The 22,563-nt window shown below is 36.5% G+C and overlaps 1 protein-coding gene across 1 annotated transcript in view; it reads left to right on the top strand.

Annotated features, from left to right (window-relative positions):
• Window positions 1-22,563, top strand: part of GPC5 (glypican 5) — a 575,796-nt gene that overhangs the window by 342,101 nt on the left and 211,132 nt on the right. The gene's annotated exons all lie outside the window — the stretch shown is intronic.

Raw genomic sequence — 22,563 nt, forward strand, 5'->3', positions numbered from 1 at the left:
GGCCAATGCACCAATAAATGTTATAGTTTAGATTTGCCAATTTCTTGATACTCATTTTCTGTTGTGAGACAGAATTAGGAGCAAAAGCAAGGTGGGCTTAAAACTTAAAAGGGTGTAAAGAAAAACTTTATTAACTACACAAAGAAAACAATAAATTCAGAATAAAATCTTCAGACCACCCCCTCCTCCCCGCTCCCACACCTTCCTAACAACAACATACAGAAACACTTCAGTCAGTTACCAACTTAAACAATCTTTTCCAGCTCGCTTTAGAGAGAGGTCTCCTCTTTGTCTGGCTATAGGGCTTTTTCCACAAGAAGAAAAAACAAACAAACAGTTCTCTCTCATGATTTCACTTTTCACTAACTGCTCCCATCCTCACAGCTCTCCTGAACTGTGTTTGTGGGCCATGTTAAACTCATGGGCTATTTCCTTTTAAGAATGAACTGTTCAAAAGCAAAAGTCCTCTTCATCTCTTTGTCTCTGGTCATGCTTCAGCCCCAGGACAGAGATCCCCTTTTTTTCCCTCGGGGCAAAGGATCTTCCGAACACTCCAACCCCGCCATGTCTTTTTTGTACGATTTATAGGAGATTTTAGTGTAGTACAGCCCATCCCTACAGCTGACTAAAGGATTTTCAGCCAACCTTCATGGCATCTCCCCATTCTCCTTCCACCTGGAACTTGGCTCCTGTTTCACTGACTTTGGCGCGTCCTCTCCGTTCTTTCCCCTCTCCCTCAATGGAGGATCGAAGGTCCCCAAGTGCGATCTGAGCACCGGAAGGGTTACAGTCTCACACAGAAGATGCAGGGGCTGCGGCGGTGCTGGAGCTGTTCAGGATCCCGGGACACGCGGCCGCCCTGCCCGGGGCCCCGTGCTCCCGGCCGCCGCCCGCAGTCCAGGCCGTGGAAGGGCTGTGCCAGAGCGGGGCTCGGCTGCCTCCCCCCTCCATGGCCGTGCGGGCAGCGGGGCGGGCCCGGACACCCCACGGCTGCTCCGAGCCGGGGTCGGGGCGGAGTTTTGCCGGGCTGCGGCCGTGCCCGAGGGGGAAGGGGCTGGGATCCGGCCATGGGGCCTCTCCTCCCCCTGGCTATCGCTGGCTGAAAACGGGGCCTGGCGGCTTCCTGAGCTCAGCCCTGCCTGGCCCGGGCCGGTGCTGCCTTGAGAGAGGCTGGAAACGAAGGAGGATTTCCTGGCGTTTTAACTTGCTTCAAAATGTGAATTCACGGAGGAGAGCTAGCTTCTCTAATTGGTTTCTCAGGCTGTCAACAACCAAACCAGCCTCCAGTTGGTCCCATCAACTCCCAGAGGAAGCTCTCGGGAAGAAAAACTTCTGAGTTTGCCCTCCCGCCAGGTACCTTCAATGCACGACCAGCACAACTGCTGTTTGGGGAAAAAAAAAAAAAAAAAAAAAAAAGTAGGATGGAGCCCCAAATTTTTCTAGATTGTAGTCTTGGCATTGCAGTTGACCCTGTATAATCAAACTTCATTCTAAGAATAGCTCCTCATGAAATGGACTTTAGTTTTGAAATAATACATTCTTTTCTGAAGCTCCTTTGGCAGTATGAAACTGCATCTTTCAAAAACAATCTGCTCTCTGTTGATGCAGCAAGCTAATAAAAGCAAATAAAAGTTCTGTTTATGAAGGCATATGGCAACCCTTATTTTTGTACATAACAAAACTTGCTTTGAGGTTCATATATAAATGAAAACTTAATTCAAGGAAAATATGAACAGTTGAGAAGAAATAAAACTTGGAGCAGCTTAGATTTATAAAATCTGATCAAATATTATCTATATTGAAAATGTGGAAATGGGAACAATTTCACTTCCTCTCTTCATGATTCATATACATCTATGTGTTCCTGAATAAATGATCAGTATATATCTTCTAGTAACCACTCACCTATTAATAAAGCAGATATGATATGTAAGTTGGAATAAGAATTTATTTTCCATGGCAAAAAAATCTTTCAGCACATTACAGTTAAATTAGTGAGATATATTAGGACTTGAACACTGGAAAATAGAACCTAAATAAGCAAAAGCCAGAAAAGAAGAGGCTGCTGAGACTAAATGCTTCAAAAATCGTGGTGCATATTTCTGTCCACCTGTGACATGGTGATTATTTTGTTTAAAGAACAAGCAAACTTACATAGTGGATTGTGCATTTGGCCACCATTAAATGGTATCTTCACTACTACAGTTTTATAGCATCTTCTGTTCCAGTGCTCCAGGCTGACTTGTTACCAGATGCCAGTGGATATTTAGGCCCATAGGAGCAGGCCAGATGAATAATGTAGGCTAGCCCAATTTTAGGATTGCAATCTGTATTTAAAGGTTTACTTATTTAGGATAAAAAACATGGAAAATTACAGAATTATTAGAAGGGAGAAGTGGCAATGAAAAAGGGGGTAAAATAAATGTGCAATGGGTGGAATTTAAAAACAATTTTTCCTCCAAAAATTTGCTTTGTTTTAAATATGCATCTATTATAAAGATTTTTCTAATTAATTTCATTATAACAGTCACAGGTCTGGTTTACAATATTTTGAAAACAAATTCAAGTGTTCTTCTTTTTTTAGTTGAATAGTACACTGAAGAGAGGGATTTACTCTTATATTTTGGGGTTATTGATATTGCAAAATGTAATAAAAGGCATAATGGAAGGAAGACTATCAAGCATATATTTTATCCAGCATATTCTTTACACATGCATTTTATCTAAGTCAGTTTGTCTATTACCTCTTTTAACAAGGATTTTATTGTAGCAGCTTGAATGGGAGTTTGTTGGGAGTACCTGCTCTAAAATCAAAAAGCAAAGATTATAATGCAGTGAATTAGAATTCATGGACTGCAAGAAATTAAAAAGAGATTTGTTCTTTGCTTTACAACAGAAGTAATCTCTTTTATACTCGTAGAGGCTGAAGCGGTTCATGTTCTTTGGAGTTGCAAGTTCATTTAATTTATTGTCAGTTCAGCTTCACAGTATCCAACTACCAAAGCCAGGACTTGAGTCCAGTGGCAGAAGAACACAAATGGTTTCCTTTTCAGTGTTGCCCCTACCACTCACAGGTTTTTCTAAGTTACCAGATGTATGCAGTAAATTGTCAGTTCTAACATCTCCTGGATCTTAATCTTTCCTTCATAACATGAATTTAGAGACCAACAACTTAACAGCAATTTACTATGAATCATGACTTCATAATTCATGTAGCTACAGTGACTTTGGACAACTAAGGATGCAAAAGAGATCTAGGCTTTGCCCTGTGCCTACCTATTGCACATTTCCTTGTAAACTGGTAAGTAATGCTGTCATGTAAGAACATGCGACACATTCCAGGTATTTTGAGAATCTTCTCCATACTCAACACAGCCATAGTTAAGACTTTGCTTCAGAGTGAGCTACAGACCTGCAAGTAACTGTTACAGGAGCTCTAAAGTATCAGGATTGAGCAAACCACATCCCCTCTGTACTCTTTGGTGTGTGTATACTACAATTGCTCACCTTTACTTTACCAAGTCTGGTACAAACTCCTTAACTCAACCCAGTTCAGACATCTATTGAAGATTACACTGGACTGCAATAATCTGTTTCTGTCCATGGACTATACAGAGAACTATCACAGAGATATGCAATATGTCACAAATAATGTAATATGGCCACAGTTGCTTAGCATAAGCATTTTCAAAGTGATTACATAAAAAAAAAAATTAGAACATTCTTCCACACAAGGAAGCTTTTAATCAGAATTGAGAGAACAAAAGGAACAATTTAGACAAAATCAAGAAAAAACAGGTTTCAACTCAAATGCTAGCTGAGGGCTGTAAGTAACTGTGGGAAGGAACCTGAGAGTTATACGTGATCCAGACAAGCAGCAACATTGCCAAGTGCCTTGTGGTCTAGACCTTAATGGAAACACAAAATGAGTTTGCAGATACACTGTCTTATTTCTGTGTGAGGGGCAATTTGTGAGGGCAGGATCTATAAGCAAAGAAGGAGCCTGAAACCAAAACAAGGTTAAGAATGCTTTGGGATTCTTAAAGGTAAGAAGAAACAAATTTGAGCAGTCAAATTCCACATCTAACAAAGTCAGTGGCAACATTCCCATTTACTTCACTAGTAAAGATGAACAGAAATATGAACAGGATATGAATAAAGGAAGATTTCTCCAGTTTTTTGATGCAGCATCTTATGTTTATGTACAGTCTGTCTTCCACAGGGAAAGGCTTTAGAAACTTCATACAATAAATAGAGCTCGTGTTTCTCTGAAATGCAAGTGCATCAAAGATGAAAGGTTTAAACTTTTCAACACAGCAATCCACCCATACATAACTGTTTACTACAGAAAACACAAAGTTTTTTCAATGACATATTTTGAGAACAGTGGAAATGTCCTTAATAAACTCAAGTGATCATCTTTGTAAGTCTGTTGTTGAAACAGTTCATGAGCTAATGCTATAATTTACATTGCTGTAGCAGCAGATTCAGAGAGAAAAGAGTCTACTGAATGTCAGCATCTCTTCCTTTATCATGTTTTGTTTCTTCAAAAGATGTGATTCTTTCTTTATTTATTTATAGTTTAGAGTCAATTCATACCTGGAGCACCTAGAGCCAGTAAATATATAAAAATATATTTAATAAATAAATATAAATATAAATATAAATATAAATATAAATATAAATATAAATATAAATATAAATATAAATATAAATATAAATATAAAACATAAAACATAAAACTATATATTTATCATTCATGCTGGATGTGTCCATGCATGTATATATCAAAATATAGCTATTTTTCTCTCTCTGCATGGGGAAAAATGTCCTCATTTTATTTGTTGGAAGTTTTCCAACTGATGTCTTGTATGAAAAAGCCCCAAAACCATAGACTGAGGTTTGTCAGCTTTTTCTTCCCTTCCTTTCCTTTTCATTGAAAAACACACAAAATATGCAAATTAGAGAACATGAAGCTCATATGAACAAGCCCTTGGTGATCTGGGATGTGAAACTTCACACAAAAGTAATTTGAGTTTTAAAAGACACCAAAAATCCCATTATTAAAAAAAAATACTGGTATGTAGTAATTACCGCATCCTAAAATATTATTTTTAACTGTGGCTATATTAGTAAAGCTGTGGAAAGTATGAACTCCTGCTGAGGAGGGGACATAGTTGATTTCAAAGATCTTAGGCAATATCTGACTGCAAAGCTAACTCCAACCAAAATAAAATTGAAAGCTTTGACTATATGAGACTCTCTACCTGAGAAAATTGATAATATTTTTTTTTAATCTACCCTATTGTCTGCAATATAGAACATCTATATTTTAAATAAACTACATAATTTTGTAACCTGTAAAATAATTTTAGAGAATTATTCATCTGACATATTTAACATCTGATAAGAAAAATAAATATTGAAACCAGTTCTTGGGAGCAAAGATCTAAAATTCCTACATGTATGAGGTGGGGTTTAATGTACCCTTAGTGTTATCCTTAATGTACCCTTAATGTTATCATGCAAAGCACCACTGTTTGCTGTTTAGTATTTTTTTAAAATGTGCTATTATCACTGTTGCATTAAATACTCTACCAAAGTATGATTTTGTTATTAAGCTCCACAAACTGTCCTGATTTAAGGAAAAGTTAGTAGTTGTCTTATCGTTTTGCTTTTTAAATTTACTGTTATTACTTATTAGTACATTTGGATTCAAATAATATTTTCTCAACCTAGTTGCTGCTAGAAAAGCTATTTGTGATTGTACTTACAGATACATTTATTATGTGTTCTGAAATGTTGACTATAGCTGTCTGAGAAAAGTTATAACGCCATAAGTGGCTTATATTCAGTATTAGTTATTTGCGTAAAAAGGAAATGTTGTGGTTGGTGGTCTTTGATTTTAGCTATACCCCACCCAGTGTTGCAGAAAAGCTCCCGAAGATATTGGCCATAAAAGTTAAGGAGTTTTTGAACATCCACATTCTTCCAGTCAGAGAAGTGTTAAAACTCAAAACAGAGAAAAGAACTGGTAAAGCTAAAAAGGCAACCAACCACTGAGCACTATGGTAGATAGAACACTTAGGACAAAAACATCTTAAGAAAATAGTACCAAAGAAAATAGTACCACTAGGATTTTAAATATATAAATTCTTTATGTATCTATTACTCTAATTATGTAAGTATTAAATATATATCAAAACTAGATACTCTTTTGGAAGTGAAAATATAATATTTTGTTCTCTACAAAACTATATAATTATTGCATTCCTTTTCTTCAATGAGCAATGGTTTAATTGTAAAATTTTCATTTCAATTTCAAAATTGAAACTATTTTGAGTAAGTTTTTGATAATGACTTCTGACTTTGAAGAAGAAACCTACTACTTTTAAGACAATAGATGTAATGGATATTTTTCAATAGGCTGCAAATTCGAAATATGTTTTCCCTGCGCTTAAATATTTGAAGGTGAATCTCATTTTCTGAAGGAAGAAATAGCAAAAATAATGGGAAAAAACCCTGTGTTTTCTTCAATAAAGTCAGAAATATTTGCATCATATGCAACCGATACAGGCATTCATAACCATTTTACTGAATATGATTTTTAAAAAATTGTATTTGACAGAATGTTGTGAATTCCAAATGTATATTTATACAGATTATGTCAGAATGACACTTTTAAATATTAATTAGCTGTTCAAACATATTGCATATCAAAGCACATCTGGTCTGTGGCAAAATGTGAAAAGAAATGGCACATCAGCTTTTAAGATACATTGATAGGGTCACACAGATCAGCTTGTTCCTATCTCCACTCAGGGAGTTTCATGAGCATCTCACTTTTTATGACATAATTTGCATTTTAGGAGACACTATAGCATATGCTGACATACTAAAATTTTCTCAACAAAAAGTTGTTATCTGAGTGGTGAACTAGAGTTCAGGACTGGAATATCTGGAGCTTTTTTGTTCCTGTCCCCAGGGGCTTTAAACTTGTATCCTCATGAGAGTCTGACAGTTCTTAAGTATAGCGTACACAGGCACAATGTCTTTCTCTTAAAGCTGTGCCATTGCACAGCCAGCAACATGAGATGCAAGGGCAAAACTGAAATCAAGGAACAGACATCCTGGTAGTTCTTCTGGGTAATATAACTGTTCCTGGGGAGATGGAAAAGCTATGGTTTTGTTTCTGTTCCCACGATGACTTTTTAGTATGTTGACTCTGGCTGGAGGCCAGGCACCCACCAAAGCCACTCTATCACTCCCCTAAACAGCTGGGCAGGGGAGATAAAATATAATGAAGGGTTCATTAGTTGAGATAAGGACAGAGAGAGGTCACTCACCAGATACCATCATGGGCAAACCAGGCTAAAATTAGAGATATTAATTGAATTTAACAAAATCAGAGCATGATAATAAGAAGTAAAATAATCCTTTAAAAACACCTTCCTTCTTTCTTCTTCCAAGCTCTACCTCCTTTCCTAGTGGCAGACAGAGACAAGAGATGGGCGTTATGGTCAGTTCATGACCTGAGGCTGCATCTGCTGATCAGGGAGAGGAGTCCTTCCCCTGCTGCTCTGTGGGATCCCTCCCACAAGTGACAGCCCTCTGCAAACTGTTGTGAATCTATCCCACTTCCCAAACCTCTACAGCATGGGTCACTCTTCCATAGGGTGCAGCCCTTCAGGTACAGCCTGCTCCAGTGTGGGTCCCTTCACAGGGTCACAAGTCCTACCAGGAATCCTGCTCCAGCGTGGGCTCCTCTCTCCACAGGTCTGCAGGTCCCTGCCAGGACCCTTCTCCAGCACAGGATTTCCCCCATGGGGTCACAGCCTCTTCTCAGGCCCCACCTGCTCTGGTGTGGGTCTCTTCCATGGGCTGAGGGTGGATCTCTGTATCCCTGTGATCCTCCCAGGGCTGCAGGGGCACAGCTGTCTCACCATGGGCTGCACCAAGGGCTGCAGGGGAATCTCAGCTCTGGCACCTGGAGCACCTCCTGCCCCAACCTTGGTCTCTTGGCAGTGGTCTCAAACTGACTGACACCATCAGTTTATTATCCTGTAGTAAAAACCCACCTAACTTTTCCCTGTAAACTTCCCAAGCTGCTCCACACACTTTGACAGAGGACACACAGTTGACACCAAAGATGGTGGCAAGAATCAACAATCTGTTCTCCTACACTTCCTCTCTCATGTTCTCACCCCGGTCTTCTTTGGCCACAATTACAACTGTGCAATAACTTTTTTTTCCTTCTTTTTTAACTATGTTATCACAGAGGCATTGCATAGAGGCCAGCATCATGTCCATCTTTGGAGCTTTCAGGGATTGGCTCTGCTGGACGTGGGGGAAGCTTCTGGCAGCTTCTCACAGAAGCCACCCCTGTATCTCCTCCGCTGCCAAAGCTTGGCCATGCAAACCCAATATAGTCTTCTTCATCCAAAAGCTTCTGAATGCAGTGCATAAAAGCGCATGTTAGACACCTTTGTTTTAGATCACATACTTGTCTGAGAGGTGCCCTCTTTGACCCTAGTCCACTTAATTTTACATAAACCAAATTTAAGGTCATGATAAGTAGGTCCCCTAGAACCATATTGATTCCCCTAATCCTTTCACCTAGATCTGTAGATATTTTCAGGATAGGTGAAATTTTTATGTGAAATCAGATTTTCATGTAAAATGGAATTGCTATTTTACAGCAACTTTTCAACACTTCAAGTCCTAATAATATATGAAACTGGGAAATGCATGAAACGTAGGTAAAGACCTATCTGGAATAGTACTGCTAGTGTGTAAATACTTTGGGGGAAAGTGGTAAATGATAAAGCAGGTTTTGAGAGTAAAAATTAGGTGCTCAGATACTAGAAATAAATAAAAAAAAACTACCTTTAAATAAATATTTCTTTTTAAATGAGATCATTCAACATGAAGTGCTAAGAAATTTTGCTTCATGAGTGCATTAAAGTTCTGCTAGAGAAAAAGCACTGATAGGTAACTTTTTAAAGTTATTTATGTCTGTAAAAGATGAACAATGATGACTGTAAAATTTTCTCTGCTTCCTATATAATGTCCTCCCACAAATCTGTGAAAACATTTCATAAATGCTTTGAAATAAATGGATACTTTCTTGAAGAAATAATTCCTAAAATCTTTGAAAATGCTGTTCTTGATATATTTCCTTTATTGTGCATCTCTTCCTCATTTCTATAGTATTCTAATTTTCTTTTCAAACAAATTCCAAGGGAGATTAGCCAGAATTCATGTTTTACGAAAGAGAGACCAGTGATAAGTCAAGTGATTGATTGAGCTGTGCCCCAAGTAAAGCTCCAGACTGTCGGCATTTACAATGAAGTAACCTAGTGTAGGACCTTTATTCATTTGTCCCAAGCTAATCAGGTAGTGCCCACATGTAATGTCTGAATGTGGGCAGCTGAACTGGGTCCTGGGGATCCCCTGACCTACCTCACCTACAGACATTTATGTCATGGTCTAGTTGCTGTAATTATGGTGTTTAACGTATTCTGAGATTCAATTTTCTTCTCCTTCTACTGGTCCAGAAGCACACAGGCCTCTCAAAAGACTTCTGCAATACATGCCAACCCCAAGTGGAGGTTTTGGATACTCCTTCTCAAAAGGTTTTTCTGTCAAGATAAATTGCAGGTTTATAATCATTTATCTGAGTCAATGTACATCAAGGGCTTCATCCACTCTCCAGCCTGGAATGGGCTTTGCCACTAACAGCAGTACTATAGGCTAAATGTTGAAGCCCATTCCTGCTGCTATCTTTCCTAAAAAAAAATCAGTCTTTACAGTGAACAAGCAGTAAATCTGAAGAATTGCCCTTTGGGCAACAATCTCCCTTCAAGTATGCATTTTCTATTTCCTGAGAGCTTTGTCTTGCATTCTGCCATCTTATGCCTGAAGCTTTAACAGACACTAGAGGCAAAGGGGAGCACTTTAGAGCTGGGAATAGGTTGTTGACCACTGAGAAGTGCATATGGTCTGCATGTCATTCAGATGAAGGACTGTAAAAGAAGCACCTACACTACGTACTCTGCCATGGAAGCGTTACCTAAGATAAACACAAATAATTTACATTTTTCTTCCTCGGACCTGCTTTCTGCCTCAACTGCATTTTCCCTTAAGCATCTCAATCCATCATTCGTTCTGTTTCCCAAAAGTACTATATAGAGTAGTGAAAAAAAGTAGTTCAATGTATCTAAAAGGTTTTGACAGAGGCAACATGTTTTGAGGTGGTGTAAGGTAATAATATAAATGCTTCTTCCAATAAGCATTAAAAAGCTGTTTGGAACAATAGCAATTTCTCAGTACAGATGAAACAGGTGAAATCTTTGAGAAATAGTAAAAAGAAAGTAATTAGTTACTCAATAGCCCAATAATTTTTTAATTCTTCATGTGTTGTGCCACATATGCTTATAAATGCAAAGAGAAAGTAATATTCAGACTAAGAAATCACAATTATGGTAGTAAAATAAGTCGTATTTGAGGAATTTTATTTCTGACTGTTGGAAAATGGAACACACTTATTCAGCACAGCGGAGCATAAAAATTACTTTTAATTCTGTGGTCACTATTCTCAATGACAGCAACTTACTCCTTGTACTTTTATGGAAACAGATGTTGATACAGAATAATTTTACTTTATTTTATTATTATTTTAGTGAATAAGCTCTTTTAAAGAGTAAGTTATTCTTAGGGCACTTTCTTAATGGCTGCAAATTGCAGTTGCAGTATGACACTCAGATGATTAATATATTTTCTGCTTATAATTAATGAATATTTTGAGGTGGGTGTTCCTAGTGAGAAAAATGAAAGCTTTATTTACACTGCCAGGAAGAACTTCACAGCTAGCTTCACTGCTAAGGAACTGAAGAACACCCTGAGTTTCACTAAGGTATTAGTATTTTTTTTTCTTCTACCACAAGGAATAATATTTTGATTAGCATGATTAACATCAAACTAATGCTTAAATATATTTTTTAACTCTTAATATGGTGAATGTTCCAAAGTCTAGGTACTTCTGGAACAAAAATAATTGCCATTCAGATTATTTGCAACTTATCTTGGGGGTAATGATTTGTTGCTTGAGTTTTTTTTTCTCCCTTAGGTGCGTGGTATGAAGAATTATGGTGGAAATGTATATTTTTTTCTTGTCACTTTTTTCTTCTCCTCAAGAACTAACTAGTAATATATCACAGCTGTCATTATAATGAGAGAAAACATAATGATGCAGCAGAACTTAGTCAATTCAATTATATAGAAAATGCAGTGAAATTATTTTGATAGAAATGCACCTGCTGAGGCTGCCTGCTAGGCTAGTCCACAATTAGATACTGTGTAAAAAGTTATTAAAAAGTTAATTTAGACAATTTATCTTTCAAGCATGCCTGGGTAATATTTCCCTGAAGAAAGGGTCAAAACTCTGGAGAAATGTTTATTTCAAAAATAAAGGTAAATTATGTAGCCCTGTCCTAATAATGGTGAAGATATACACCATTTGAAAAAGAAATTCAAAGGTTCAAAAGATTTTGTAGATAGATGGGATCAAGCCACCTGTGAACTATATAGCTTGGTCCATAGGTCTAAGAAAAACTTGAAAGAATGAGGAGTTCTTAAAAATAAATAAATAAATAAATAAATAAATAAATAAATAAATAAATATCTCTAATGAGCATTCCAATTATTTTGGATTGCATTGGTAGTAATAATACAATAACAAATGCAAAAGAAGTTTACTATACAAAATGACCCAGAAAAATGAGTGAAGGCCTATTCTGCTTTCTCTGAAGAGCCATACTGCTTGCATTTCAGAGCCAACTTCCCCACCACAGGACTATCAAGAATAATAATATATTTCCCTCTGTGAATGGCCTTTTGATGCATCTCTCACTGTTCCTGGTTGATTTTGTCACATGAGGTAATAGCTTATTGAGCTAACATGAAGAAAAAGCTTTTTAATAAAAATATTAATACTTGCAATTAGTTTATCACAGTTTGCCCATTTACCTCACCAGGAAGGTAATCAATCACTTCTGGAGCTTACATCTTCATGAGTACTAGAATTATTACTCTATGATTTCTTATTATTCTTTTAATGGCTTATTTTGCTTAAAAGTTACACATCTTTGTGCCATTTTTCTCCTAAACAAGAGTGATTGCTATAACAAGAGGACACATTCTTCCAGTTCATGAGTATTTATCCATGAAGGAGGTATCAGGGAAAAAAAAAAAAAAGATTTTTTTTTTTTGGTGTTGAGGAATGACAGTTCACTTCTTAAAGCTGCACAGCAGTTGGCCAGCCTGCCATTGGAATTATTGCTCTATAAATGCATGTATAAAAATCTAGCAAAAGATACCTATACATAGCTGTTTAGTAAATTATTATACTAGCAACCAAAGAAGGTTTTCATATAAGACTATTTACATTTCATCTTTTCATCAAGCATATTGAATAAATAAATTAAAATATATTCATATATAGTAAAATTTTAGATATACAATTAGCAAAAGTATTCTTTGTATGTTGTTTATGTAAGAATAATTTTAATGTCATACCCAAAAGGAAGACTATATGTTGTCTGCAGAAACCATGTGGTATGCAGAGAAGTGAAGAAAAAAAAAAATCTTAAATTGATTTATTTAGAGAATTAACTTTGTGAGTAGAAGATGGAGTCTGGGTTCCTACACTTTGTTCTGAAAGCCTTCTTAGAAGAATTTTGGTTCCAATTCAAAGCAAACGTGGCGAGTATTTGAACACCATCCTTTTTTTCTTTTTTTTTTTTTTCTTTTCCTTCAGCTGTTGGCACAAAATTATGCTGGGCCTGGAAAAACTTCAGAGATTTTTGTCTTCGGGGCTGCAGTTGTACAAGAAGGTGTCATAATTTCTGGCATCTTTGAATGCCTATAGTGTGATGTATTTCAAGCATCACCTGAGATCTGCAGTTCATTCATATCTGCAAATCATCAGGGTGCCCCATTTTCAAACACATTTTTTTATAAAATATTTAAGTTTACAATTGAAAATGAGAAATATCCATCATTTAGCCTTGTTTTGTAACAAATGTGAAGGTCTATATAACTGAAGAAGATTGAGGAATACTAATGATAGGCCAAAAAGCCTTATTTTCACATAGAAAAAATAGGGTATCACGGAATAACGGATTCATAGAATCGTTTAAGCTGGAAATTATCTTTAAGATCATATTCAACTGTTAACCCATCACTGCCAAGTCCACCACCAAACCATGTCCACAAGGTGCCATATCCACCCATTTTTTAAAATATCTTGAGGGAAGGTGGCTCCACCACTTCCCTGGGCGGCCTGTTCCAACATTTTGGTGAAGAAATTTTTCTTCATGTTCAAGTAAACCTCCCCTGTTGCAGCTTGAGGCCATTTTCCATCTTTCTCTATGTCATGTTATTGTATGTATGTACAGAAGACATTTGAGTAACTGTTTGTGCATATTCAGAGCTCAAATTTATTCCTTCACAATGATGAAGGAGGATCAAACTGGCCAGTGAAAATAATTATGTAAATACTATTAATGATTAAATCATAGTTTCAATAATATGAGTAAATCAATTAGACTTCATGACTTTTTATAGCATAATATATGCCCTAGTGTTCATGAATAATTGATGTAAGCAACAACAACCATGACAAAAACAACAAACAAAGATAAATAATCCCATAATATATGTTGGTTAATTCTTGAAAAGGTTAAGAACATCAAATTTTCAAATATCATGACCTGACTTTAATGACCCAGTAACAGGCTGACATTTGCAGCACCGTTTTTTATGCAATAACACATCCCATGCAAAGATCAGCAAATGCAATGTAACTGCTTATCTCAAAGGAGAAAAATAAGTAATAATGGTACAAGAGAGGTTAATAACATGTACAGGTCCAGCCTGGCTTTTATCAGTCTCTTTAGAAAATGAACTGGGAATTGCTGTCAACTTGATTGGAAAACGGAGAGGAGAAATAGATACATATGGGAGACATCAGTCAGAGTGGAGAAGACCAGCCTGTGTGAAGGTTGTTTGCAAGGTTACCTGGTCTGATGCAATGGAAAGCTGGAATTTGCATGTCAAAGCTTTGTTCCTTTCTCAACATAGTGTCACATAAATTGTCCGCCCTGGGGTTTTAATTTCACAGATGTCTAAGCTCATTTAGAAATTAAAGTGCAATAATCTGTGATCCACACTGTATCTCATCATTCTGTTTTTTTTCTCAGCAAATGTTACATGCTGATTGTTTTGTTTACACATCAGAACTGTACTCAAAGTTATAGGCTTGGGGTTTGGGGTTTTTTGGTTGAATATATCCGTGCTTTTATGCAACGGTTATAATATTAGATATTTTTTTCTCTAATATTTCTGTTTTATTTTTGGAGAAATTTAGGATTTTTTCTCCATGTTTTATAATCTGTGTGGTTTTTACAATACCTAATGAGTATAGCTGGATGACAGATGCTTTATAAAGGTTTTAATTATTTCCCTTTCTTTTTTCTTTTTTTTTTTTGTTGTTGTTGTTAACAGGGATATTATCCTCAAAGGTATTGGCTCTCAGTTAAAGAAAAAATGTGTTTTACTGTTTAGTAGACTTTTCATCAGTTTAATTTTACTTTGAATCCTAGTAAAATAGTGTATTATTGATATATGGAAGGAAATTATGTGATGAATTTTCATTTTAGACTATATTTTTAGGTTTCAGTAAAAAATACGTACATGATTATTCTAGATTGTGATTGGCAGGTCTGAAGACAGAAATAAGCAATTGATCAGCAAAAGTTTTATGAGCAAATATTGACATGTAAGGATACCACTTCAATCTTCTCACATTAGGAACATAATTTATAAAAGAAATTAGAGATGCAACATTTTATATAGATATGTCAGTTCCAAAAACCCAGGAAAATAAGGGTTCTTTGGAAATTTCTTTTGAAAGTCTCTTGATTTCACCTTTGCAGATCATGTGCAGCAGTTCTAGAGAGCTGGAAACTCTCCTGTCAAACAGTAGCCTTTCTTATTTAAAGCTGCTTTGAACAAACATCTTTCAGCTCTGGCATCACTTCATGGAGCAGACATGACCTCTCCCAGTAATCTGGTGCTCCATTCTTTTTTCATAAACTGCAGTTACATCCTCAAAACATAATACAGGTTGTGGAACTCCATTACAGTGCTCAAGCTGGCACACTTCAGTTTCTGAAGGGCTTCCTGTCTCACAGAGTTGCACAAACAGACCTGATCAATGTACCACTCCAGGTCATCCTCTAATTTGTCTCTAGTCACCAAAGGCCCTTTACATGTTTTAGTATGGTCTTAAAAATAGTAGAATATTAAAAATTACAGCATTATCTATAAACATCCTAATCAGCTCTTTTAATCTATGTCTGACTTAATTTCAATTTCCTTTATTTCTCCTGTCTATGCTGTTTGTTGATAGCTGGCCAGACAATCTTGTTAGATCAATGGAATTGCAATAAACTACAATACTAATTCAAAGCAGAAGTGAAGAGCATTGTATTTACTACTGATTTACAGTTAAATTAAAAAAAAAAGGTAAGGACATAGTGAAAAAGAAAAAGGGATGTTCTGACTGGATTTTTTATAGCTTGTTATTGCTGATAAATTTCTACACCATTCTTGCATATATATGTAAATATAGCTTGCCTAATAGAACCTTTCCCTAAGACAGAACAATGGGTGGTATTTATACCAATTACAGTATGACTGCTATGAAATGTACCATATCAGAGACAAATTGCCCCCAAGACAGAGCATTCAGACACCCCATGATTTCTCCAGTATAAAGACCTGGAAGTTCTGCCGTTTCAGTTACTACAGCATAGCTGCAGGCAGGGTAGGAGAGGAGTAATAGAAGCACTCCTATACATTTTGTGGTTGGTGTTTTTCAAAGCAGTATCTAGTCACCACCGAGAGTGGTATTCATTTCACTTGACTCCAGTCATCTGTATCTGATCTAATTTGCTAAAGAAAAGAATAAGCATTGCTAGGGCACGCCTTATTCTCGTATAGACATCTAGGGCCAATTTGAGGTCTTTAAAGGTATCTGAGATGCTTTAAAGGCATCCAAAACTTTGGGTTTGGCTGATGTTTGAAATTGCTCTCCCGACTCTTCCAAAAAAACCCAACCCCAAATATTATTAGGTTCTGCAACAGAATTTTTCCCTTCTGGCACATCAGTGGAAGACCATTTGGGATTTCCTAGTCCAAATTTCAGTAGAATTGTTTAGGCAATTTAACTGAATCCCTGGAACTGAGGTAAATAATTTCCTAGTTGAGCACACTTCTCTCCATTGTCTGTGGAAGGAGCCTTTAGAGTCAGCTTGGATGTGTATTTCATCCTATGTCCCATGAATTCTCCTTGTAAGCTGCAAAATTACCTTCTTTAACACTACTGGACTTAGAGTTAACCTGGATTATGCAACTCCTCAGTTACAGTCCTTGTATTCCTCAGAGTTACTTTGCATTTCTCCGTGACAGCTGATCAGGGCTGTAAGAGCACCAGGGGCCTGACTACAACAGGAACCTGAACAGGACCAAGTACTCGAAAACTTCTGTAGTTTGTAGTTTGTAGTGTGTAGTGGAGTTTTATGGAGTGGTGATGTGGTGGTTCAACAGGATAATGACAGTAAAGGGCTAGAAAATGGTAATCTTATTCAATGTGAAAAATAATACATGAGGACACAATCTGATAATAACTGCCTTAAAGACTTTATTTTGAGCACCTTGGTTTTCCCTCGGCTGCACTGAGAACTATAAGACTCCTCAGAGCACAGTACTGTGTTAAAAAGGCTTTTAATAAAATTTGGAGCAATGTCTCCTGGAAGATACAGTGTTCTAATCTGCTATTAGAAATAGTGAAAGAAGATGGTGTCTTGGTGCTGTGAGAAATGAGTTTAACTTACCAGAGAATCCTCTCACAAACTGAAGAATTATCCTATTTTCTTTCAAAAGATTTATTGCATTTGAAGACAGGAGGCTCTCTGGGCATTAATGAAATATTGAGTACCATTTTTGTATTCTTTGGGTACTTATACTGACTACAACAGTAAAATCTACTGTAAACTGAATAATTCATTCTCTACTCACCATGGGTAGGCAGGTGTTCAGCTGTCTCCAGGAAAGCCTAGCTTCATCATGCATCATGGTGACTTGGAAAGACAAACATTATCACTCAAAACATTTCCTTTTTTTCCTTCTTACCCCATTTTTTATGATAAGCATGACACTACATGGTGTTAGATATTCCTTTCATCAGCTGGGGTCAGCTGCCCAAGCTGTGTCCCCTCCCAGTATCCCCATACACCCACAGACTGCTCACTGGTGGGGTTGGGGTGAGGAGTAGAAAAGCCCTGACTCTATGTAAGAACTGCTCTGTCCAACAGTTAAAACATCCCTGAGTTATCAACACTGCATCACAAATCTGAAGTCACCCCATACCACTTACTATGAAGAAAATTAGCTCTGTCCCACCCAAAACCAGCCTATGTGAAACAGAAAGATAATATTAGATATACAGTATAGCACAGCCCTGAGAGAGTGCTACCATTGATTTTGGCAGAACCAGCTACAGATACAGTGCAGCATGTTGGGATATATGTATTAATGTATTTTATTAAGCGAATGAATAAGCAGAAATTGCTGTGACAGAAATGTACACACTATGGCACAGGGATTAAATGAGACCAGATTACTAGGATAGCATTTGTCTATGTCTGTAATATAAAACTTGCATAAACTACAGAAGATTTTCTCTTTACAGGGAAGAATTCCCCTGTATCAGAGTCTGTATATGTACAGTGTGTATATGTTCTTCTGTAAATACTGGGTATGTACATGTATCAGCTGTTGTTTCCACACACAAGATCCTACAGAGATCCTAACAGCATGACAAGTTTATCCCAGTTTGTTAACAGAAGCTTTCTATGAGTAAGAACAACCATCAAAGGCATTAATTATAATTTCCTCTATTGCTCATCCTTTGCTTCTCCACAGTCTCCAGATTTAAATTAACAAAAATCACAAAAACTTTCTACTTTGTACTTCTCAAGTACATTATGCAAGTTGACAATATTCCTTTCTTTTCTTTTCACACACTGTAATAGAGGTCTCTGCAAAGATACATTTTAAATGATGCCTACCAGTACTTCAAAGCATGGTAGACCTAAGTTTAGCTTAATCAATGTTTGATGTAATGAAAATCTCTTGACAGAAGTTGATATGCTTAGAAAAAAATCTCTGATGCTTCATTATATATTCACAGAAAGGTGAAATTTGTAGTGATTATGCACACCTCTGAAATGTGTCTCATTGGATTAGCAGCTATAATTAGCATTCAGTTTTATGAAAGTCAGCTTAATAATATTACTTTCCCGACCATAGGTAATATTCTTCATGGTAATAATATTTTAACCATAAGCAAAAATAAAGAAAATACTATTATTGTGCAGAATACCATGTATTTTATTTAATTTATTTCTATTTTTAAAAGCCTAGATTTTCTATCTACCTGGAAGGCTTTGCTGATCTAAATGTATGTAAACCATGTATATAAAGACACATTTTCCCCAACAACCTTAAAATGTTGAGGAAACCAGGCTTCCTCACAAGTAGGGAATCACCTGGGGGCAGTCAAAGGCTACCTTATATTCCATTCACATCACATTGGTTTTGTGGTGCAAATTTATCCACCACTTCTACTTGTAGACTGGTAGCACCAGAATTTTTTCATTTGTCTTTGTGTGAAGTCCAATCTGAGGTAATAGTTTGTATGTTTCAAAATGTTGTTTTACAGAAGTCCTATAGAACTATGCTAAAAATACTTTATGTGATGCAGCCAGCACAGTGCTGTTCTCCACCATTGTCTTATCATGATAGTTAGTAGTCATTCTGCAGTAAACCAACCCAAGAAATATTTCTTTTTTGTTTCTCTTCAGTCCCTAAGTATTTCAGTCAGTCTATATCATTGGTGATTTTCATCTAATTACTGTTATTCATACACCAGAAAGAGCCAGTTATTCCTGTGAGAAATTACAGTCCTTCTCCATAGTGATGAGAATGTCATCAGTAGACCTGATGAATATAGTCCTGGTCTTTGTGCCAAGGTAATTTAATCAAAAATGTTAAATGTCTGCAATCATGAGAATGATTGCTGGGAAACTTGACCAAACAATTCCCTGTAGGCAAAGATTTGCATACATATACCACCCAGTTGTTTTCTTGACATGTAATCTACCTGTTTAGACAGATCAAAACTGAAATCAAGTAAGCTGGTAGTGATCATATTTCCAGTAAATCAGCAATAATATATTTTTAATTAACCCTCACTATAGAATAAAAATTTGAGGCTGTAGTTAAATTATCCTTTAAAGAATAATTTTCAGCATCATAACTTCATGGTATTGTGGAGAGTAGGTGAAAACAGAGAACTCCTGGGGACTGTATGCACTGTACACTTTTCTACTTGTGCAGTTCAAGTGTAATGGAGAACCAGATCAGATACACAATGCTTAACTGCTGCCACAATATGTTGTCTTTTGGCTAAGTTTTAAAAGGGGAAATATTAGGTACACTCACTTCAATTTGAAAATAGTTTATTGTCTTTTTCCAGGGTTCCCATCAAACAAGTTTGTATTCAAATCTACACACCAGCAATGCTTTATAAACTTTTTTGATTCGTATTAGACCCCATACCAAAGTGTTTCCCTAAGCAAGATGATTGCACCTATTACTGTGGAATTCCTAGATTAATCTCATTTTGGTGACATTTTCCAGAAAACTCTATTAGAACAGGTGGGTTTCTTTAGTCCCTTTACAGCCTTTCATCTTCTACCAAATCTCATACCTAATACAACCCTATAAAATTGTACCAACAATTAATCTCTTATAAAAAGCAGCTAATATAATTTTTCATACCAGTAAGTGTCATGACCCACTGGTAGGGGCTGTGGTGCTCCTTATAAATTCTCATGAGGCTGAACAAAGATACTGAACCATGAGTTAGGGGAATAGTGTTTTATTTTGGCGTCACCAAAACTTTGGCAACCAGCCCATTATTTAGACTGAAAAGGTGCTGGCTAACAAGCCTGTAAATTCTTACAATGGACTTCCACAAATGACAGATGGCAAGCCCTTTATTTTGTCCAGTACACTTCAAAAAGTTCTCAACTCCCACTGGAAACTCACCACAGTGGCTCACAAGCCACAGCACACCATTACACAAGCAGTGTACCCCCACTCCCACAGCACAGTTTAATATGGAGTATGGAATAGAGTATGATAATTGTGCTTTGCTCAGGCAAAGCAAGGAAAAAAACCAAAGAATATCCTTAGATCCTGCATTGGTACTGCTGTGAGGATGATCTGGAGATGAGGCAAACAATGAGATGAAAACAAAAGAGACAGAGAAGAGACAAAAAAAGAGATGCCAGAGATAAAAAACAACAAGGAAGCATCTTTCTAATCTAATCCTTTTATAGTTAACCTGGTGCATGCCTCTTATGTAAATGTGACTTTTTGCGTGTTATCTGTATCATGCACAGCCAGCCCTTCTCAGGAAATGAGTTGGGAGGGTGGGAATGAGCACCAGTTTCAGAGCAGAGCTGGCTCAGACCTCCATGGGACCCTCACTCTCCACCACCTCTCCTGTAGCAGTACTCAGAATGTTTGACACAAATCATGCTGAAGTGTGGTCCTCTACAGTAATTTACTGCATATTTACAAGGGTGAACGAAGTAAATAACATTTGACAGAAAACAAGTTGTTTGATTGTTTAAAATAATTGTTTTTCCCTTTTTTCACATAAAGGCCAGAGGATTTTTCACTTTCCATAGTTTTTTCAGGATTTTAAGTGCCGTTTGTCTCACTGAACTTCCTGGCATTTATCTTCTTTATTATATTGTGTATTATTCTGTTCATAAGTCACTCCATTGCACTGTATTTTTTGACTAAAAAATATACATCTCTGTTTAATGTAGGTTGCCAAATAAGGCTATATCTCTAATACATAAGCAGTTTAAAGCCTGCACATAAAAAGCTGTCTTGGAAGAGTAAAGTTTTAAGTAACACCTATGAAATAACATTTAGGACGGTGTTTATCACTTTAGCTCAAACTCTAGAAATGCTTGTGCTCTGTGAACTACAAAAAAAAAAAAAAAAAAAAAAAAAAAGATTTATGGAGTGCTTAATCATACTGAATTGAGAAATAGTACTCTATCCCTTCCCTGTAAGACATTTCTGGACCCCCTGCAACATCACTGTTCACCAAAGTGCATTTAGATTGCACATTAAAGTTTCCATATGGAAAAGCTCAGCTCTCATGATCTCTGTGAACAGCTTGCGTTACTCATCTCATTAGAAGCAAACAACTCTGAGATGGCCAAGTTGTGAAAACACTGGTATTTCATTATTGGGCACAGAGGATTAGTTTCAGATTGTCATTTTAGGCAAAGTTAAAGTGGGATCAGAATTTTGGTGCCTGATTCATGCTATCACTTGTTTGATTGTAATGCCTTCTTAAATTGTGACTGTAGCTTAATATAATATACAATAGATAACTGGATGACCATGTCAAGTAAGAGTTCGTTTTTGTACTGTGTATGTTCAATCAGTTAAAATAACTGAGTTGCTGAAAATATATTCAGTATATACTCATATTCATCTCAGTACAGTAAAAATAAGATAAAGCAATCCTTGTTGTTTAAATCCATCTTGGATTTCTTATTTCCAGAATCAAAAATGCCCTGTTTTCTACATTTCTGGGGTATCTTTTTGGCATATTAATTTGCAAATTTTTTGCTGTCTTTAGGACTTAAGCTTTTATTTTGTGTCAAACTTTATTTATTTCATATACCCTTATTAATATGCAATAACTTACTGGCATGGCAAATGATATTAGCTGCCCTTTATAATACTTTATTTCTAAATACCTGTATAGTAGGGATGACTATATGATTTCATGTTATCCCAGTACTGCTTTAGGAGTGGCAGAAATCATGCTCCCATCAGGCACTGTTGGCTGTTGAGCACACTTGTCCTGCATGACTTCAAAGGATGATTGCACTTCAAACCAGTGAATGCCTAAACCAGTACATGATAAGAATACATATAGGGTTTGGGGTTTTTAAATTTCATGTACAGCTTATTCATTAATGTCTATGAAGACTTTTTTTGCTACTGAAATGTACAGTGACATTTACAGGAAGCATGGATTGAATGTCTTCCTTTTTTTCTTTTTGTTTTTGCTGTTGCTTTCTGGTACAGAGCAAGTTATGGTGAAATTGACTTTCTGTCAGCTTAATAACTATTAATGTATTAGATGCAGCGAAGCATCACCCAACATGATCCATCTTTAAAGGTAAAGTTGTTTTGCAGGAAGGTCACAATTTATTTATTCTCCATTCATTCTTTCATCTGAAGAGGAATCATTATGTAAACATTGAGCACATCTGCGAATTCATAACAAAATTTTGTGTTCTCTGCTTAGAAGTTTAAACTGGTGAAATTCAGAAA

This window comes from Cinclus cinclus, chromosome 2, assembly GCF_963662255.1.
Source record: "Cinclus cinclus chromosome 2, bCinCin1.1, whole genome shotgun sequence".
Classification (NCBI taxonomy): domain Eukaryota; kingdom Metazoa; phylum Chordata; class Aves; order Passeriformes; family Cinclidae; genus Cinclus; species Cinclus cinclus.